The sequence below is a fragment of the Lepidochelys olivacea genome (assembly GCF_965140295.1).
Source record: "Lepidochelys olivacea isolate rLepOli2 genome assembly, chromosome: 1".
Taxonomy (NCBI): Eukaryota; Metazoa; Chordata; order Testudines; family Cheloniidae; genus Lepidochelys; species Lepidochelys olivacea.
Genome location: NC_140411.1, coordinates 104,683,121 through 104,701,783, shown reverse-complemented (window position 1 = coordinate 104,701,783; position 18,663 = coordinate 104,683,121).

Genomic DNA, 18,663 nt, shown 5'->3' with positions numbered 1-18,663 from the left:
ATCTGTGAAGGTGGTGGAAACAAACTTTGTAAAGAAATCACTGGGTGCATTACCTGAAGAAGGTCTCCAAATAGCTTGTTTGTCTGGAAAGGAAGAGGAGCAGAACATGCCCCCACCAGATAGTCATTTTTTTAAATAAAACAAGAAGGCAGTTAATAGTAATTCTATATTTGTATTTAGTGTTTGTCAATTTGAATAGACCCAGTTTTGAATCAGTTGTTCCCGTTTAGATTCCAGGATAAGCCTGTCTTTAAATATAAACCTGCATAATTGCTTGTGTGGGTGACTGGGGGGGGAGGGATTGGAATCTGCATGATAATACTCTGTAGAACAAATTACCTGCAGACAGGTGTTACAGCTTACTGAAATACTGCCTCAGGAACACTCCTAGCCATCAGACTGTCTTTAGCCTCATCCTCCAAAGGCACTTCTCCTGTTCCGCAGACAGAAAATCATTCCGTCAGTTTTCCACTTTCAGACTCCTATATTTGGTGTAATCCTAGATGTCATAGCTTTCCAATGTCGTGCAACAGTGGAATATTTTTATATCATATTTTAGCAGATGGAATCAATGGCAGCCAGACCCATTACTGCCAGATGGCTGACCCTTATTTACCAATAAAAATTAAACAAAAAAAAAATAAAACTTCAATCAGTTAGAACACACAAATTCAAACCTTAAAATCTGTTTTAGTGAGAGGGGAATGTGGCAAGGTGCTGTGTGTCTTCCATACACATTTCAAAAAGCAGCAGCAGGTAGGTCAGCGGTGGGATTAGATAGACTAGTGGGATTTCAAGTTACACTATTACATCCCCCTTTGGATTGGAATGCAGTACCAGTCGCAAATTCTGAGGTGGGGATTAAGGCTTTTATCCTGCAAGCACAAAAACATGTGCTTAACTTTACTGCTCACATGTGTAAAGTTAAGCACATGTTTAAGTGTTTGCAGGACCAGGACCCAAACCATATGTACAGTTGAAAGGGTCAAAGCTTTTGGTAATGGGATAGGAAGAGGAACATCTACTGCATAATTGCCTATTTCCTTACCTGTAGAATAGGTGTAAGCCCCAGAGCTAGAAGTCTTACATGAAACAAGAACATTCTGATGCCGCTCGAGCAGTGGTGGGCAACCTGTGGCCCACGGGCTGCATGCAGCCCATCAGGGTAATCTGACAGAGAGACATTTTGCTGACATTGACTGTCCGCAGGCATGGCCGCCCACAGCTCCCAGTGGCCACGGTTCACCGTTCCTGGCCAGTGGGAACTGCAGGAAGCAGTGGGCCGAAGGGATGCTGGCCGCCGCTTCTTGCAGCTCCCATTGGCCGGGAATGGCAAACCATGGCCACGCCTGCGGACGATGAATGGCAGCAAAATGTCTCACTGCCCGCAATCAGATTACCCTGATGGGGTACATGCGGCCCATGGGGTACAGGTGGCCCACCACTGTTCTAGACCGAAAGAGGAAAAGCTAGCTCTGACAGGCTTAACTTACATATAAAAATTTTGCCCTAGTGCAGTTCTGCACAGGTTTGATGTTGTACTGTTGAAGATTGTGTGTCATTTTTGGAAATAATAGTAAATGGTGCACGTAAATGTTATTATAGGAATGGGGGAAATTGTGCAAGGCATAGCCTGAAGAATGTGGGTCACCTTCTGCTGACAAGTAATGGACTCTGATTGTGTAGTGAAACCAAATTCAACAAGAGGTACAAGAAACTCTTAGTGCCTCTGTTCAGGGCTCTTGCTTAGCTTTGGTTTCCTGCCCTGAGATTCTGGCTCCTATACAGAATTAATTGTGTGGGACTGTAGCTGTTAACTAATTAATTGTGTGGGACTGTAGCTGTTGACTTCACTGAACCAAAACTTGGCGATAATGGGTGGTGGAGAGCTGACTTCACTGAACTAGGACCTGTGGTAGCAGGTCAGGAGGAACTGACTTTTCAGAACCCAACCTCTCAGTAACAGGCCTGAGAGGGACTTTTTAGGATGGGTTTTCACTGGAGAGCAGCAGATAGCCAGGGGAAACCACCTCTTGGTGATCACTGAAGCTAACTGGATTCATAAGTGAGGTTTAGGCGGGGAAGCTGGAACACTTTTATAGTGGGGATGCTGAGAGCCACTGAACTAAAATGTAAACCCTGTATATGATGGACACCACTTCAAGTCAGGGTGTGCTGCAGCACCTCCCTTCCCCCGCACTCCTAATTCCAGCACCTATGGGTTCAGGTGGCTGGGGACTTGGTTAGTGAATAAAAGTTCTGGGCCTCAACAAGCCAAGTAATTAATAATGGAGACTTCAGACTCAGTACCCTTCAGACGCTGTTAGTTAGGGTTTTGCTAATATAATTTTGACATGTGTATAGATGCTTATCTTGTTTTCCCCCCAAAAAAGTGATTTTATATCCCTAGAGATTCTAAGACCTTGTGAATGGGGAAGAAACACCTTATAAAGGTGACTGGGGTTTTACATTTTAAGTTCCTAAAACATGGAAGCAGATAAGGTTTTAGGAGGAGGCACAAGCCAATCATTTTATTTTTAAAGGAGCCCTCCACTTCATTGAACCTGGCCCTTACTACTGCTAATGATACCTGGGAAAGGGTTCCACAGGGATAATAATGGTTACTTACTACTGAGATTTAGAGATTAAAGATAAATGCATAAGTGCAAAGTATCGTGACATTTAGAAAAGGGACAGCACCAGGATATTCCCTGGTTTAAAAAAAAAAGAAAAGAAAAAAAGCTAATGACAACATCTTATGCAACTGAAAAAGTTGTAACACTGAAGAGAGGTTTATTATTATTTTCATTATTGACCTATAAAACAGCATGGCTCTGTTTTTAATTCTTTGCTTGCGTGTGAACTTCCAGACATTTTTCACTAATAACTAACATACCACCAGTCCCATTTTGCAGTGTTTCTCAGAACATTACACACTAGGTTATATCATTCAAAAGAACTCAGCACATCTTCCCTACTAATGAAAGCAAATGTTCATGTGTAATCACTTGTTTTAGGTAATTTTTTGCCAACTTGGTCAAATAAGACAACACTGATTTATATTAGATAATGAAACCAGAGCCCAACATTTTAATTCTCATTTTGTTTGTGTCTGTACCTTAGACAAGATTAAAATGTATAGGGGCTATAAACCACTAACTGCTTGAGGGCTAGTAAGAAGCTTCCTCTATGGGCCATGTAATTTAATAATTGCCCACTGTGGGGTTTTCTGCACCTTCCTCTGAAGATTCTGGCATTGGTCACTGTCAGAGCCAGGATACTGGACGAGATAACCCTGGGTCTGAGCTGGTTTGGCAACTCCTATGTTATATATTATATACACAAACACAAATATAAAATATAATATCTATTTGCACACAGTATATTTATAATATAAAATCTGACTTCAGTATATCTATCACAGGAGACATGAGCATTTGATACCTCTTCCTGAAGCATCTGGTAATGGCCACTGTCAGAGACAGAATATTGAACTAGAAGGACCAGATGGCTGATCTAGTATCACCAGTACTACCTTCCTATAATAGAATAGAAAACAAAACGTGTTATCAATCATTTTCATAATAATCTGCAATTAATTAGCCAAATGATATTCAAAAGGACACTGATTGAAGCAATGTAAACTAATAAAACTTCCCCCTTTGTTCTAATCTCTTTATTCTTCTGTATTCATTAGTCGCTTGTCAATTAATTTTTTTAAGCAGAAATTTCTCTTTGCTTTCTTCTCTGCCCTTTCAACCCCTTGCCTCTCTTCTTCTGCTGCAAAACCACATCACCTGCAATCAAGAGGGCCAGAAGAACCCTACATTCAGAGTATAATGTTCTAGGTACCATGTGACAGGGAAAACTGAAACCACTTCCTGATGTAATGCCTTCTGTCAACATCCTGTACTCCCGAGGAGCTGTTTGAGATAAGTGATAACACCACATCTTGGTTTTGGAGCACCCACAGCACAGATTTCTAAGTCAGCTGGCATAAAGAGAAGGCTGTTATTTCAGGGGGATGGGGCTGTTTAGGCCAGATCTGGAGAGTGGTCAGGGTAGCCCGGCTTGACTCTTTGTCCTCTGATGGGAGCTTCTGACCCTTGCACCCCACAAAAAAGGGGCTGTTGGGAGTCACATGGTGGCTCTGGGGGTGTTTGCAGGGATCCCAGTCCAGTTCTTTCTCCCTCCACAAACACATTACAGCTCCACCAGGTCCCCGGAATTCCCAGTGTTGCTGCTGCTGCTTTAGTGGCAGCATGATCCTGGTACTTTGGAACATTTGTGTGTTCATTTGGCATGATACCAAAAATTTTCCTGAAGAACACAAACAAAAGAAGATAAATGGGGATTTTCCAAAGTTTCAGCAAAACCTATACATAACTTCAAGGAACAATAAAAAGGCACATTTCTAGCTCAACCTTCCCTTTGCCAAGTTCCAAAGACCTGCTGCAAAGCATGGAAATATTAGCGCTACTCATGAAAAGGCTGTGAGAATCCTCTGTAATGAAACACATTAGGCTACCTAAATATAGGGGGTAACTGTTATCTCCCTATAATATAACTATGAACAGAATGTACAGCCCTGTTAGGTGGATCTAGTTCTGTACCTCATTCATAATCAGTTAATTGCATTATTTGATTTTAGAAATTCAAATTATTTTAACTGGAGACAGTTTATTTCCTTATTGTATTAGCATAACTCCAATAATGATGTTTCCTCTGAGAATTGTTATTTTGGCTATGAATTGATTACAAATTCAAAATCCACTTTCCACAAATATTCTGCAAAAATTTCCTAAAATGAGCTGTTTCTGCAGAGTCCTATCAAACTCATTGGCTAGAATATTATGGAAAGCAAATACAGTCAAAGCAAATTTATTACAAATTAGAAAGAATATTCACAGAAATTTTTCACTCTTTCTTTTTACACTCTTGCTCCAGAAATTTAGTTGAGTGCAACACATGAACATTTAAAATCCTTTAACTCTATACGAAGGATAAAACACAGTTTAGATTCCTCAAATCTCTTTCAGGGAAGCATTCCAAGACAAAAGTCACTCCTTCTATTTGGGATATTACATTATGAGCAGTTATCTCTTACCCACAGCTGAATACTCAGGAAGATTGGGTATTTCAGTACCCACCTACATAGATTTGTTCTTAGTAAGATAATTTTGGAATACAGAATCAAAGTGTTCAGCTGTGGCTACTTGAATCATCAATAGAGATGTTTCACAGTCCCTTATTCGAAATTAAAAAGTGTAACTAGAGCTGGATTAGACATTATAAATGTATTTATTCATTTAATTTCTATGGAGACTTTTTCCACACAAGTCTTACATACTCAACAGTGTTCAAAGTGAGCTAATATGTACTAAATGTGTGTACTTTTTGTCCATGTACTACCAAACTGTGACGTTTAAGTAATAACAATGAGTGTTTGTTTTTGTAATGTGTTACTGTCCACGAAATTCAACCCACAGTTAGAGCTCAAGTAAATTCATACATACAATAGGGAAATGACTGTTGTGCACAACAACAAATATAAGAACATAAGAATGGCCATACTGGGTCAGATTAAGGGTCCATCTAGCCCAGTATCCTGTCTTCCAACAGTGGCCAGTGGCCAGGTGCTCCAGAGGGAATGAACAGAACAGGTAATTATCAAATGATCCATGCCCTGTTGCCCATTCCCAGCTTCTGGCAAACAGAGGCTAGGGACACCATCCCTGCCCATCCTGGCTAATAGCCATTGATGGACCTATCCTCCATGAATTTATCTAGTTCTTTTTTGAATCCTGTTATAATCTTGACCTTCACAACATCATCTGGCAAAGAGTTCCACAGTCTGACTGTGGTGAAACCTAGTTCTTGTGTTTTGAGAAGGAGTAAATAACACTTTCTTATTTATTTTCTCCACATCAGTCATGATTTTATAAACCTCTATCATATCCCCCCTTGGTCATCTCTTTTCCAAGCTGAAAAGTCCCAGTCTTATTAATCTCTCCTCATATGAGAACCGCTCCTTACCCCTAATAATTTTTATTGCCCTTTTCTGAAGCTTTCCCAATTCCAATATATCTTTTTTGAGATGGGGCAACTACATCTGGACGCAGTATTCAAGATGTGGGCATACCATTGATTTATATAGAGGCAATATGATATTTTCTCTCTTTTTCTCTATCCCTTTCTTAATGATTCCCAACATTCTGTTTGCTTTTTTGACTGCTGCTGCACATTGAGCGGATGTTTTCAGAGACCAATCCACAATGATTCCAAGTTCTCTTTCTTAAGTGGTAACTGCTAATTTAGACCCCATCGTTTTATATGTATAGTTGGGATTATGTTTTCCAATGTGCATTACTTGCCATTTATCAACACTGAATTTCATGGGCCATTTTGTTGCCCAGTCACACAGTTTTGAGAGATCCCTTTGTAGCTCTTTGCAGTCTGACTGGGACTTAACTATCTTGAGTAGTTTTGTATCATTTGCAAATTTTGCCACCTCACTGTTTACCCCTTTTTCCAGATCATTTATGAATATATTGAATAGGACTGGGCCCAATACAGACCCCTAGGGGACCACTATTTACGTCTCTCCATTCTGAAAACTGATCATTTATTCCTACCCTTTGTTTGCTATCTTTTAACCAGTTACCAATCCATAAGAGGACTTCCCTGTTATCCACAGGAATAAGTAATACAAACATCAGTCCTGGAATAAGTAATTAATTTCTTGAAAAAGCAATTTAAGCCAATATTTCAGTTTCCTTGCTTGCTTTGTCAGAGAACATAAAATAATATCCCTGATTTCTCCACAGCAGCTCAGTGTGTTATGGAATACATTTTCACAGTAGACAACTGCTGGATCATGCCTATGTTTAAAGCACACAATCTTCTAGAAGCATATTTTCAAAATAAAAGTGTGAAGAGAATCCTGTATTTTCACTTACATTCTCAAACGTTAGTAAACAATTGGGGGAATGCACCTGATGTACAAGCCGGTCAAATTTTCTAAAATATTTTCCTTCGGTTTCTGAAGCATGTACGCCTGGCCAGAGTTACTTAAAATAAATATCAAATGAGATTCTGAAAGTGGGAAATTGGTTTTATTTACTATTTTTACATAATAGCAAAGAAATTTAGGTCTACTTGCCTATGACTAACACTGTCTCAAAAGTCTTTCCTTTGCCCAACAGCTTACTTCTTTCCTTCTGGGTTCTGTTTTCCATCTCACCTCATTTGCTTTTTGGCCCAGTCTACACTGGGACATTTGACCATAGTTGTCAGCAGTCATGTTTACTGACAGGATGATGAAGGTGGTTTAGCAGTCAGTGAAGACCAGATCAAACTGTGTCCAGTGTGATATCAGCTAACTGTGATTAAGCTATAACATGCATTCGCCTCATCTTCACAAACTGCTAAATCATGCTTAGCAACATATTGGTGAGCACCATTAGTCCTTCATATATTTCTCTTTTGGTGTATGACTTTTTGTGTAGAGTACTGTTTGTTTGTGATAATCAAAATGATTTTCAATTAAAAACATAATCAGTTAGGGCAGATCAGTCAACCAATGCCAATATAACTCACTCCTTTGTGCATGGGGGTATCATGGGTCATAATATGGCCATGTGAAGAGCAGAGAATACCACGTGGGAATTGTAAGTGAAGAACTGTGGTCTTCGCTTTAAAAGCTGGTATCCACATTCTGCAACTCTTTTTCAATGGGAATTTTAGCTGTATAAAGAACACAAGATCTGACCCAGAGACAACTGATGTAGAGCAGGCTTGATCTTGGACACATACCCTTGATTTATTTTTTTTGGCAAAATTTCTCTCTAAATTGCTTATCACGCAAATTACTCATGTCCCTTTCCCTTTCTCCCTAACTGGACACACTTTTAGTTTATTCTTCTACAGATTTGATGAAACCAATACAAATTTGCAAAACATTTAGATGTCACTGAATCTGCATTTTTTGACCAAAAAAAAAAAAGTTTAGGCCAAAAAATTTCACCCTGTTCTAGTGAGCACATCCAGCTACATGACCCATTATGGAAAAGTCATATAGAATTGAACATAAAATTATATCCTTTCTATAGTTTTATTGGGCCTATAGAACTTAAATTAAATTGTATCCCTATAGAATTCTACAGGGTGGTTCAACAAAGGGTATAGTAATGTTATAATTCTCTATCTATTCTTTATATATTTTTACAGTCATTACTATAGATATTTATTACATTTCTATACAAGCCTATAGCTTTATTCATGGTTATTGAAATCCCACTGTGCCTCTGAGGTTGAGGAAATAAAGCATGGTGTGAAGCATGTGTATACCAACTTGAAAGAAGTAGAACTGGTAGTCATGTGTCCCCTAAGTGGCTGACTTTGCTCCTGCTTATCCCATAGTCCTGCTGGGTTTCAGTACACTAGGCCCTGTACTCTGAGACATGCACATTCCTTCCAGCTATCCACTGTACTCTGTTTCTCTGATGTCTCTTTTCAGCCTTCCCTTCTGCTAGATAATGTTGCCAACTCATTGCCTCATTGCTAAAGTGTGGCAATCTCTACCATGGGCTCCTCCTTGCGGCTGCTGTTCCATTCTGAGTTCTGTGTCATCCTTGCCAGTTGTGGTGTTGTGTTTTATATCACTGCCTACACTAATTACTTACCATTATTTCCTCTGCACACAGGGGAATGAGCAAATCTGGTGTGTGAGAGAGACTTTGTGGAACCTGTAATGCATGACTGTGGGAACGCTGTATACTCCATCCTTTTAAAGAGACAGAATCGTAACATTGTTACAATTTGTAATATCACAATGTAAGATAAATACTTATATTCATTAGGGAAGCATTTTCTTGTGGCCTAGACAAAGAGGGCAAACTGTATCACTGTTTCTTTTATGAAACTGACCAACATAAAGCCAGATCTGCCAAGATGACAATACCAGAAAACTGCCTTTGAATAGTTTTCCTGTATAATTTCTCTTAAAAATGGTATAAACAGGTGGGAACAAGAAGATTTTTTGATTAAAAGCATAAATAATTATTCACATTTTCAAAAAGCAACATGTGGTACAGCAAAACATATAAATCTCATCTGTTCTCCTCCTCCCACACTATCTACATTAGCGGCAACAACCGCTATTTATTTTTTCTTGTAGCAGCCCAAGTGAAACAGGACGGTAAAAAGAAATCTCAGCACATTTTAGATCATGTGCTTGATAAAGCTGTTTTCTTAGACAGACAAAGTGTGAAATTCTTGTCATGGTTTTTAGTCTAAGTAATTTGAGTAGGTCACCATTCAGCCTGCTGCCCGGAGCGGAACACTTACTGTAGTGCTACACAGAAAATGTTTCCTCCTGTCCAACATTCTTCCCCTGATGAAATAAGAAGATTAAGAGGATTCAGTGTCTCTCCATTTGAATCAGTTTATTTGGCTGCATTACTTTGCTTTTTTGTAGCTTGTCAAAATTGTGCTGTTTTTAAATGGTTCTACTTTTATTATTTCACCTTTGAACAGCTTTCGACCTTCTCATCCTGCAGCGTATGGCCTTGTTTTGAAGGTACCTAAAGGAATTCTACAAATGTTTAAATTTCAGGCTGCCTACTACCTTAGGGCAAAGGATTAAATACATACCGGCCCTTTTTCTGCAATACAAGACTGTTTCTTAACACAGTTTTGCAAAAAAGGCACCATTTTGTTATATTCTATATTTTCTGCCAAATAATTTTTACTTCCTTTTTAGTCTGTTTTTTCTTTGTGAAGATGTCTTTATTCTTCTGGGGCGATAAAATATAGTGGTTAAAGCATAAAACTAGTGCAGCATTCACTTGCAGTACCGAAGAGACAAAGCTGTTTTATTGAATGCAAAGATGATTCTTCATGCAGGCTGATAGATACAGACAAACCTTGTAGTTTTGGCTGGCTCTTTAGCTCACAACCTATAGTGCCTACTGTCACCCCAAGGGGGTCTCCCTAAGCCGTAGACCGGATTAAGCAGTTACAGACTGTTGATTACAACAGATTCAGGAGACCTGGGTTCCATTCTTGATCCTATCACAGACTGACTGTGTAACCTTGGGCAAATTGTTTGACCAGACTCTCTACCTCCATTTCCTCATCTTCTTTTCCTTATTCCCTACTGCCAACATCACCATCAAATTGTGACTTGTGTGTTCACTTGTATAAGTTAAATCAGTATTCCTCTTTGTGTTGATTCCCTGCTATTCCATCTGTATGGCAATACTGTTGCTAATATGAGTCTTGTCTCCATTGTACCTATGGCTTGAGCTTTTCTGGCGATCCACCGTCTCCCGTCACACTAGTTGGAGTACAACATCCAGGAGGATTCGAGAGCCCTACAGCTTTGCTAGGCAGAGTAATTTTCACAGCAAAGTTCACTATTTTGAAATTTGACTTTGTTCCATTTTGGAACAAAATCAAAAATTTCATAGTTCTCTGAGAAAATGAGAGAGAACAAAGCAGCGCAGTCCACCTGATAGGTTGTCCTGGAGCCATGAACCATGGAACCTTCCTGAGGTCCCTGCCTCACAGGCAGTCCACCTAGTAGGCTGTACCAAAGCCACAGGCCCTAGTGCCCCAGTGTCCTCAGCCCAGAGGTAATCCACATAGTTGGCTTCTGTGTACCCTGGAAGCCTGGGCTTGACAGCAGCCCTCTAGGGAGGCTGCCAAGCAGCTGGGTGGGTGAATGGCAAGAAACCGGGCAGGTTTCCACCCATCCACCTGCCTGGTTTCTGGAAGTACTTCATCAAAATCAAAGCATCTCCACCAAATATTTTGATTTTGACAAATTGACACCTTCTGACCAAAAATACCCATTGAATTGGAATTTTTCCAATCAGCTCCACCCAGCAGTACTGATGAAAGCTCCTGAGCTGTCTCTCCAATATATGCATATGCAGTGTATACTTTCGGTACAACAGTAATTAAAGATGGTCAAAACTGGTTCTTTTTTCCCCCAAAAGACTTTGATTTTGTTTAAAATTTTCATGTTTTGTTTTGAAATTTTTCATTTGTGAGAAATATCCCACTTTCTTTTCTTTTTAAAAATGTCTCTTTTTTCCACAAGGAACAGGGAAAGGGCATAAAAAAAGTAAAACAGTGGGCAAAAATCCATGCTCCTTCTTACTTTAAAATTTTTCCACTAGTAGGAAAGTCAAACTGTTACATCCTCACTTAAAGCGAGAGAATTACAACAAAAATGAGAAAAGCGTTCATTTTAAAAGTGAAAGTGTTACTTCCTATCACATCTGGTTTGTTTCCTTTTTTTTTTTTTGGTTTGATTTTTTAACTCCTTTTATACTACACACACACACACACACACACTTCTAATGGAAAAGATAGGAAGGGAAGTAAAACACTAACAGAAGATGGGCAGTTTTCCTCAGTTTCAAAACAAAATATTTCAACAATGCAGAAAAATTTCAGGGGGCAAAGTTCTCAATTTTTTTCCAAAAATATCTCAAAAACTATTTTCCATGATAAATTTCATTTTCAACAAAACTTTATTTTTCATTAACAAAAAATGCAACTATCTCTCATTATGCTCTTAAGGGTTCCACGGAGGGAGAGAAGGCTTTGGGATTTTTTAAAAGCTCATTAGGAGTGAAGCCTTATATTTAGGGCTTTGGAGTGTGGGGTAGTGGGTGGCTACTGGATTTGATTAAGTTCCAGTTTACAAACATGGTGTGCTCGATCTTTCAGATATTCTGACACACAGTCCTGGAACTTTCCTCAGCCAAATAGCTTTCAGGTGTTCTCAGATATGCTGCCCTGATTATAACTAGGTGTGGGGGGGTTTGCTTCTGAAGAAGTCCACACACTGCTTGGCTTATTCCAGAGATGTAGCTTTGGAGCTTTTCCCATCACGAACGCTTACAGCCACACAGCAAAATTCATTTAATTCTCTTAAGATTCTGGCAAGATCCCCAGAGACAGCATGGTCCCAAAAAGAAGGAGAATGTGAAAGTTCTATAATAAAGGTGTTGAGTTGTACAATAATGTACATTGTAGTGAGAAGGCAACACTGTGAATTCTAGCACACTGTTCCTTGCTCTACTCATAGACTGTGAGATCCTTGTCTGAACAAACTGTTTTGGAAAATAAAGGTCATCAGAGGCTGAGAGGCAGGAGCAGATTGGATATGGGGGTATGGCTCTTGACTCTCCACACAGCACGAGACCCTACAGCATAAATCAAGGAGAAATAAGCTTCACTCCTGGTGTGAGCAATATACACTATACTCCTGGGAGAATTCTGCGCCACTGCGCAGGTGGAGAATTTGTATCCCCACAGATTTCCCTGATGGGGAAGCAAAGGGAAGCCATAAGAATAATCATGTGACCTTGCCCAGAGCAGCCAGCAGTAAGGTAAATCACTGTGGGGCATGGGGCGGGACTGGGGAAGACCGGACTGGTGCCTCCTACCCTCTGCTGGGCTCAGCTGCTAGTCTCAGCTGGGCTGGGGAGGATGGGACTTCCTCTTCCCCTGAATGGCATCCAGGGCCGGGTCAGACCCACCCCCAGATTTCTCCCTCAGCTGCAGGAAGCTCTGCAAACTCCTGCACCCATCGCTGCTCAGCTGCAGGGGGAGGGATCCCTGTACATGGGATCCCCTCATACCCAGATCCTACCCCCGAGCCTCACCCCCAGCACTCAGAACCCCCACAATGAGCCCCACTCCCCCAGCACCTGGACCACTCTGATGAAACACCCACACCCGGATCCTTCCCCCACCAAGACCCAACCACCTTCACCTGGACCCCCCTGCAGAGTCCCATTACCATTGAACCCAGAACCCCCCCAACAAGCCCCTGTGCATCTTAATTCCCCTCCCCCCCCACACACTCAGATACCCCATTGAGCTGCCCACACCAGACTGCTCCACACAGAACCCTCTCAACCCACACCTGGGATCCCCCCCACACTAAACCCCTCCACACTTGGATTCTGTCTTGCTGAGCCTGCCTGCCCACACCTGGCATGGAGGGGCAGGGCTCTGGGGTGTTTCTGGGGCAGGCCTTGTCCTTGTGTTGTGTCAGGGTTGTGTTCAGCCTCACTACTGAGTCCATGTCCTAAGGGGAAAGCTACACACTGATCTCCCACCTCTGGGCAGCCAGTGGCCTATGCTCCCCAATGCCATGCTGGAACCTCCACATTTATTTGACAAATAAAATTTGCAGAATTTTAAAATATTGTGCACAGAATTTTTAAATTTTTGGTGCAGAATGCCCTCAGGAGTAACACCACACTTAATAAACTGATAATGAATGGAATGTTACCAGCATCCACACCCAACAGTATTAATCTTCCCACATCACCAGAGCGCATCAGCTATTCCACAGGCAGAAGAGATTTTTTTTTAGATTGCCAAGAACATTATAGGCTCTTTGGGAATAAAAATATAAAATGTCTAGAGGTACCATTTTACAAGTAGGAATGTGAAAAGAAGCAAATCGTACAAAACCATTGCTGCTCCATCCTGTCACTTTCTGTAACCAGCTGGTTGCTAGAATAGTTCAGCTGAAGGGCCAATATGCTGGATAGCTGATGTCTTTGCAGTGGCTTCTGTAACAAACAGAGGAAGCTTGATTACCACCTACTGAGCACTGATACTCCAGCCGTAGCAGCAGGATCAAATGGGGTCCCCAAAAGATCAGTGTGTGTGAATTCCCTCACAACAAACAGTACCATCTTAAGTCCATCCACCTGACTTGATTGTTCAATCTCTACACATACTGGCGACCTCCAACTGACACAAATAGTCCCAGGTGTGCAATGGTTACACAACTGAGCCCGTGCATTCAAGCTTGAGAGAGAATTTTTAAGCCACAGAAATAAGCTCCTGCATCAGCCTCAAATCTTGATCTCTTCCTTGGTTGTGCCACTCATAGCAGTACAGTCCAAGCTAGTAATCAAATCAACTGTGCTTTTGCTGCGAATGGACCCTTGCTGACAACGGATGTTGATAAAAACTCAAGGATATTGCCGGATATAACTTCCTGAATTACCAGTTACCCTACTTCCCTCGCTACCCTACAAGATTTCTAATTCCTCATCTCTTTGCGTTTCTGTTAACACAGTACAATATAGCAACAACCATTTATTTACCTTTAATATTATTGTTATTATGGGTCACTTTGAGCCACCTTTCTTGCACACCATAGTCCCAATTAATTAAATTACTACACCAAACATTTACTACTCTACGGGAGTAAGGATGGCAGAATATTGTATATACAGGGCAGCAAACCATTGTACCTCTCTTACCAGTGAGGCAGTGCAAAAAGCCACGGCCCATCCCACCTCTTCAAAGAGGTGAAGAAAAGTCCTTAGTTTTTTAAAAGATACCTTTGGCCCTGCATGGGGAATTGTTTCTGCTACATGACAACGTGTGCTGCTCAGGAATGATCAGATCTTTGCCAAGTACGTGCTTGTTTGAAAAATTCCTTTATCTTGCACAGTTATTCAGCCCAAAGGATAACACCATACAGTGTTTACATTCCCATTTGATTCTCCTAAACACTTTTTTGCCAGTAAATGTAGTGTTCATAAAAGAGAATAAAATCATTGGCTTGTGGCAAAACCAGAAAAAACAGGTGCAGTGCAAGTTCCCCCATGAAGCTCTGTTAATACAGTTTAATCTTGACCTACAAGAGCTCTGGGCCTCCTTGGAGCAGAGGCTTCCAGCAATGTGTGATGTTTACAAATAAGGCATTGGACAAGACCACCAATCTCATTTAAGACCTCAGCCGGGACTTCACCTCAGCCTCTTTAGAATAATTCACTCAGTTTAGGAGTGGTTTGATTGTGTGATGGCAGGATTTTTTTTTTCTTAGAGACACCACAGTGGCAAAAAGCATTCCTGACAGAGTATTTGGAAATTCTGCCCCAGCAATGCCTTTCAAAGAAGATGTGCAAAACGCATAGCTCCCACCTCCAGTTTAATGTTGTGACATTCTTTAGTATTCAGATTTATGGGAACTGTCAGAACTTCCATAAGATTAATTAACCAAAAGTCTTAGGGGTTCTCCCTCTGCTTTCCCTTCAGTGAATGTAGGATTCAAATAATCCCTATGTTGGGTTGACTGCCCTTGACATTAGATTTCTGAGACTTTGCTTTGTTTAAATTTAACAGGATACCAAATTATTTTTTCCCTATTTTCACTGGTTCTGTTAAAAATTAACAGAAGGCTAATGAAAGAGACAATGTTAGCTTAAGCAACTTTACATTATAAAAGTAATTTGATAGTAATGGAAGATTTCAATAATTTCTTCTGGTCCAGAAAAACAGTTAAATTCAGTTAAATTTATTAGAATTTGATCTCTTCTTGGGATTTTAATAAACTAAAAAAAGCCTATAAAACAAAAAAATAAATTCTGTATTTGTAGTCATGGAAAGGGAATCTAATAAGAAAAGTATTAATCAGGTGGACACACAATTCGAGGGGAGAGAGAAAAGAAAAATTAGTTGGGTCCAAAATATGCATTCTCTGTAATATAAAATAATATAGCATCTTTTATAGATGAAAATATGGATCTGATACATTGCTGGCAAAATACTGAATATTCATAAAATATGGGAAGCAGTGTATATTTGTGGTTTAAATAAGGATTAATAAAGCCTGCAAAGTCAGTATTTTTATCATGCAATTTGATATTTCAGCAATCAAAGTACATTGCTCAGAGTAGGCTCAATTTAGGAAAATGTTTCCCATTTCATAGAAGGAGAAAGCAGGGGTGTTTTCCTTTTTTTATTATCCTTATAAAGAGTGACATGAAAAATAAAGAAGTACAATAAGAACCCACATGGTGCACACATCACATACTGGAGGGAGAAACAGAGAGTGCAAAAAAGTTTTAAACACACAAAACAATCAATCAAAGCAATGTAATTTTATGCACGTCAGGAATTTATCATGTGTGACCACCAAGCATACACACAAGAAGCTAATGTATATTTTAAGTTTCCAGGTTAGAAGCATTTTTGAAGGCTAATTAATCATGCTGTCCCTGGGGATGAATTAGGTGTTTAATAATCTCAGCAATCTCTAACTATACAGTGTATGTGGGGCACAAAGATACTGATAATGTCAAACAAGTCAGAACTCTCTCCAGGTTTCAAGTTTAAATAAGCAATTCTAGGCAATCATCTGTGGGAAAAAAAGGGCTGAATTGTTACCGAGCATTACATTACAGTATCTGGCCAACACTGTAGCAATATCAAATGTCTTTCAAGAAGTATTTGTCTGGAATGGTTTTTCCTCTCTAATTAACGAGAAATAGTTTTAAAAAATGACAGTAGAGCAAAAATGCTTCTCCAGTACCTTACCAACTTCTGAAATCTTCCATTTCCATTGATAACTATTTGTCTTTCATTATGCACCATTGCAACCATAAAAATTATGGATCTCTGTGAAGATGTGGAATTTAGTGAGCACTCATGTTTCCCCTTCTGTGTTTGTAGCATAAATCCAGCTTTATCATATGCTGCTGAACCACACAACTCACAAATTTTTAAAAAGTTACAATCCTACAATCCTAAAGTTTTTTGAGCTACAGGTAATAAATAATCAAGTACTTTCAAACACTCAAAGGGAACTCAAATGCCTATGATGAAAATGCTATGTTTGGTTGTTGTTGTTTTTTTTAAAAAACAAACAGGATCTTAAAATTAGGCTCACTGAAACAGAGTTACTCCTACTACATTGTGTCACAGTAGACAAAAGAAGACCACCAGAGCAGTTTTTTTAAATGACAAAGTCTCGAAGCAGAACATGACAACTCTGTCTCCATCTAGGCTGACAACAATGGTACTGCACAGCTAATTTCCAGATGCTCCCCAAGCCTGATGGTCCAGCCCAAGGAATTTTACTAAGCCCTGGTCTACACTAGGACTTTAGGTCGAATTTAGCAACGTTAAATCGATTTAAACCTGCACCCGTCCACACAGTGAAGCCCTTTATTTCGACTTAAAGGGCTCTTAAAATCGATTTCCTTACTCCACCCCTGACAAGTGGATTAGCGCTTAAATCGACGTTCCCAGCTCGAATTTGGGGTACTGTGGACACAATTCGATGGTATTGGCCTCCGGGAGCTATCCCAGAGTGCTCCATTCTGACCGCTCTGGACAGCACTCTCAACTCAGATGCACTGGCCAGGTAGACAGGAAAAGAACCGCGAACTTTTGAATCTCATTTCCTGTTTGGCCAGTGTGGCAAGCTGCAGGTGACCATGCAGAGCTCATCAGCACAGGTGACCATGATGGAGTCCCAGAATCGCAAAAGAGCTCCAGCATGGACCGAACGGGAGGTACGGGATCTGATCGCTGTTTGGGGAGAGGAATCCGTGCTATCAGAACTCCGTTCCAGTTTTCGAAATGCCAAAACCTTTGAGAAAATCTCCCAGGGCATGAAGGACAGAGGCCATAACAGGGACCCGAAGCAGTGCCGCGTGAAACTGAAGGAGCTGAGGCAAGCCTACCAGAAAACCAGAGAGGCGAACAGCCGCTCTGGGTCAGAGCCCCAAACATGCCGCTTCTATGATGAGCTGCATGCCATTTTAGGGGGTTCAGCCACCACTACCCCAGCCGTGTTGTTTGACTCCTTCAATGGAGATGGAGGCAATACGGAAGCAGGTTTTGGGGACGAAGAAGATGATGAGGAGGAGGAGGTTGTAGATAGCTCACAGCAAGCAAGCGGAGAAACCGGTTTTCCCGACAGCCAGGAACTGTTTCTCACCCTAGACCTGAAGCCAGTACCCCCCGAACCCACCCAAGGCTGCCTCCTGGACCCAGCAGGCAGAGAAGGGACCTCTGGTGAGTGTACCTTTTAAAATGCTATACATGGTTTAAAAGCAAGCATGTGAAAGGATTACTTTGCCCTGGCATTTGCGGTTCTCCTAGATGTAGTCCTAAAGCCTTTGCAAAAGGTTTCTGGGGAGGGCAGCCTTATTTCGTCCTTCATGGTAGGACACTTTATCACTCCAGGCCAGTAACACATACTCGGGAATCACTGTAGAACAAAGCATTGCAGTGTATGTTTGCTGGCATTCAACCAAAATCCGTTCTTTATCTCTCTGTGTTATCCTCAGGAGAGTGAGATATAATTCATGGTCACCTGGTTGAAATAGGGTGCTTTTCTTCAGGGACACTCAGTATAGCCCATTCCTGCTGGGCTGTTTGCCTGTGGCTGAACAGAAATGTTCCCCGCTGTTAGCCACAGGGAGGGGGGAAGGTTGAGGGGGTAGTCACGCAGTGGGAGGAGGCAAAATGCGACCTTGTAACGAAAGCACATGTGCTATGTATGTAATGTTAACAGCAAGGTTTACCCTGAAAGACTGTAGCGACTGTTTTATAAAATGTGTCTTTTTAAATACCGCTGTCCCTTTTTTTTTCTCCACCAGCTGCATGTGTTTCAATGATCACAGGATCTTCTCCTTCCCAGAGGCTAGTGAAGCTTAGAAAGAAAAAAAAACGCACTCGCGATGAAATGTTCTCCGAGCTCATGCTGTCCTCCCACACTGACAGAGCACAGACGAATGCGTGGAGGCAAATAATGTCAGAGTGCAGGAAAGCACAAAATGACCGGGAGGAGAGGTGGAGGGCTGAAGAGAGTAAGTGGCGGGC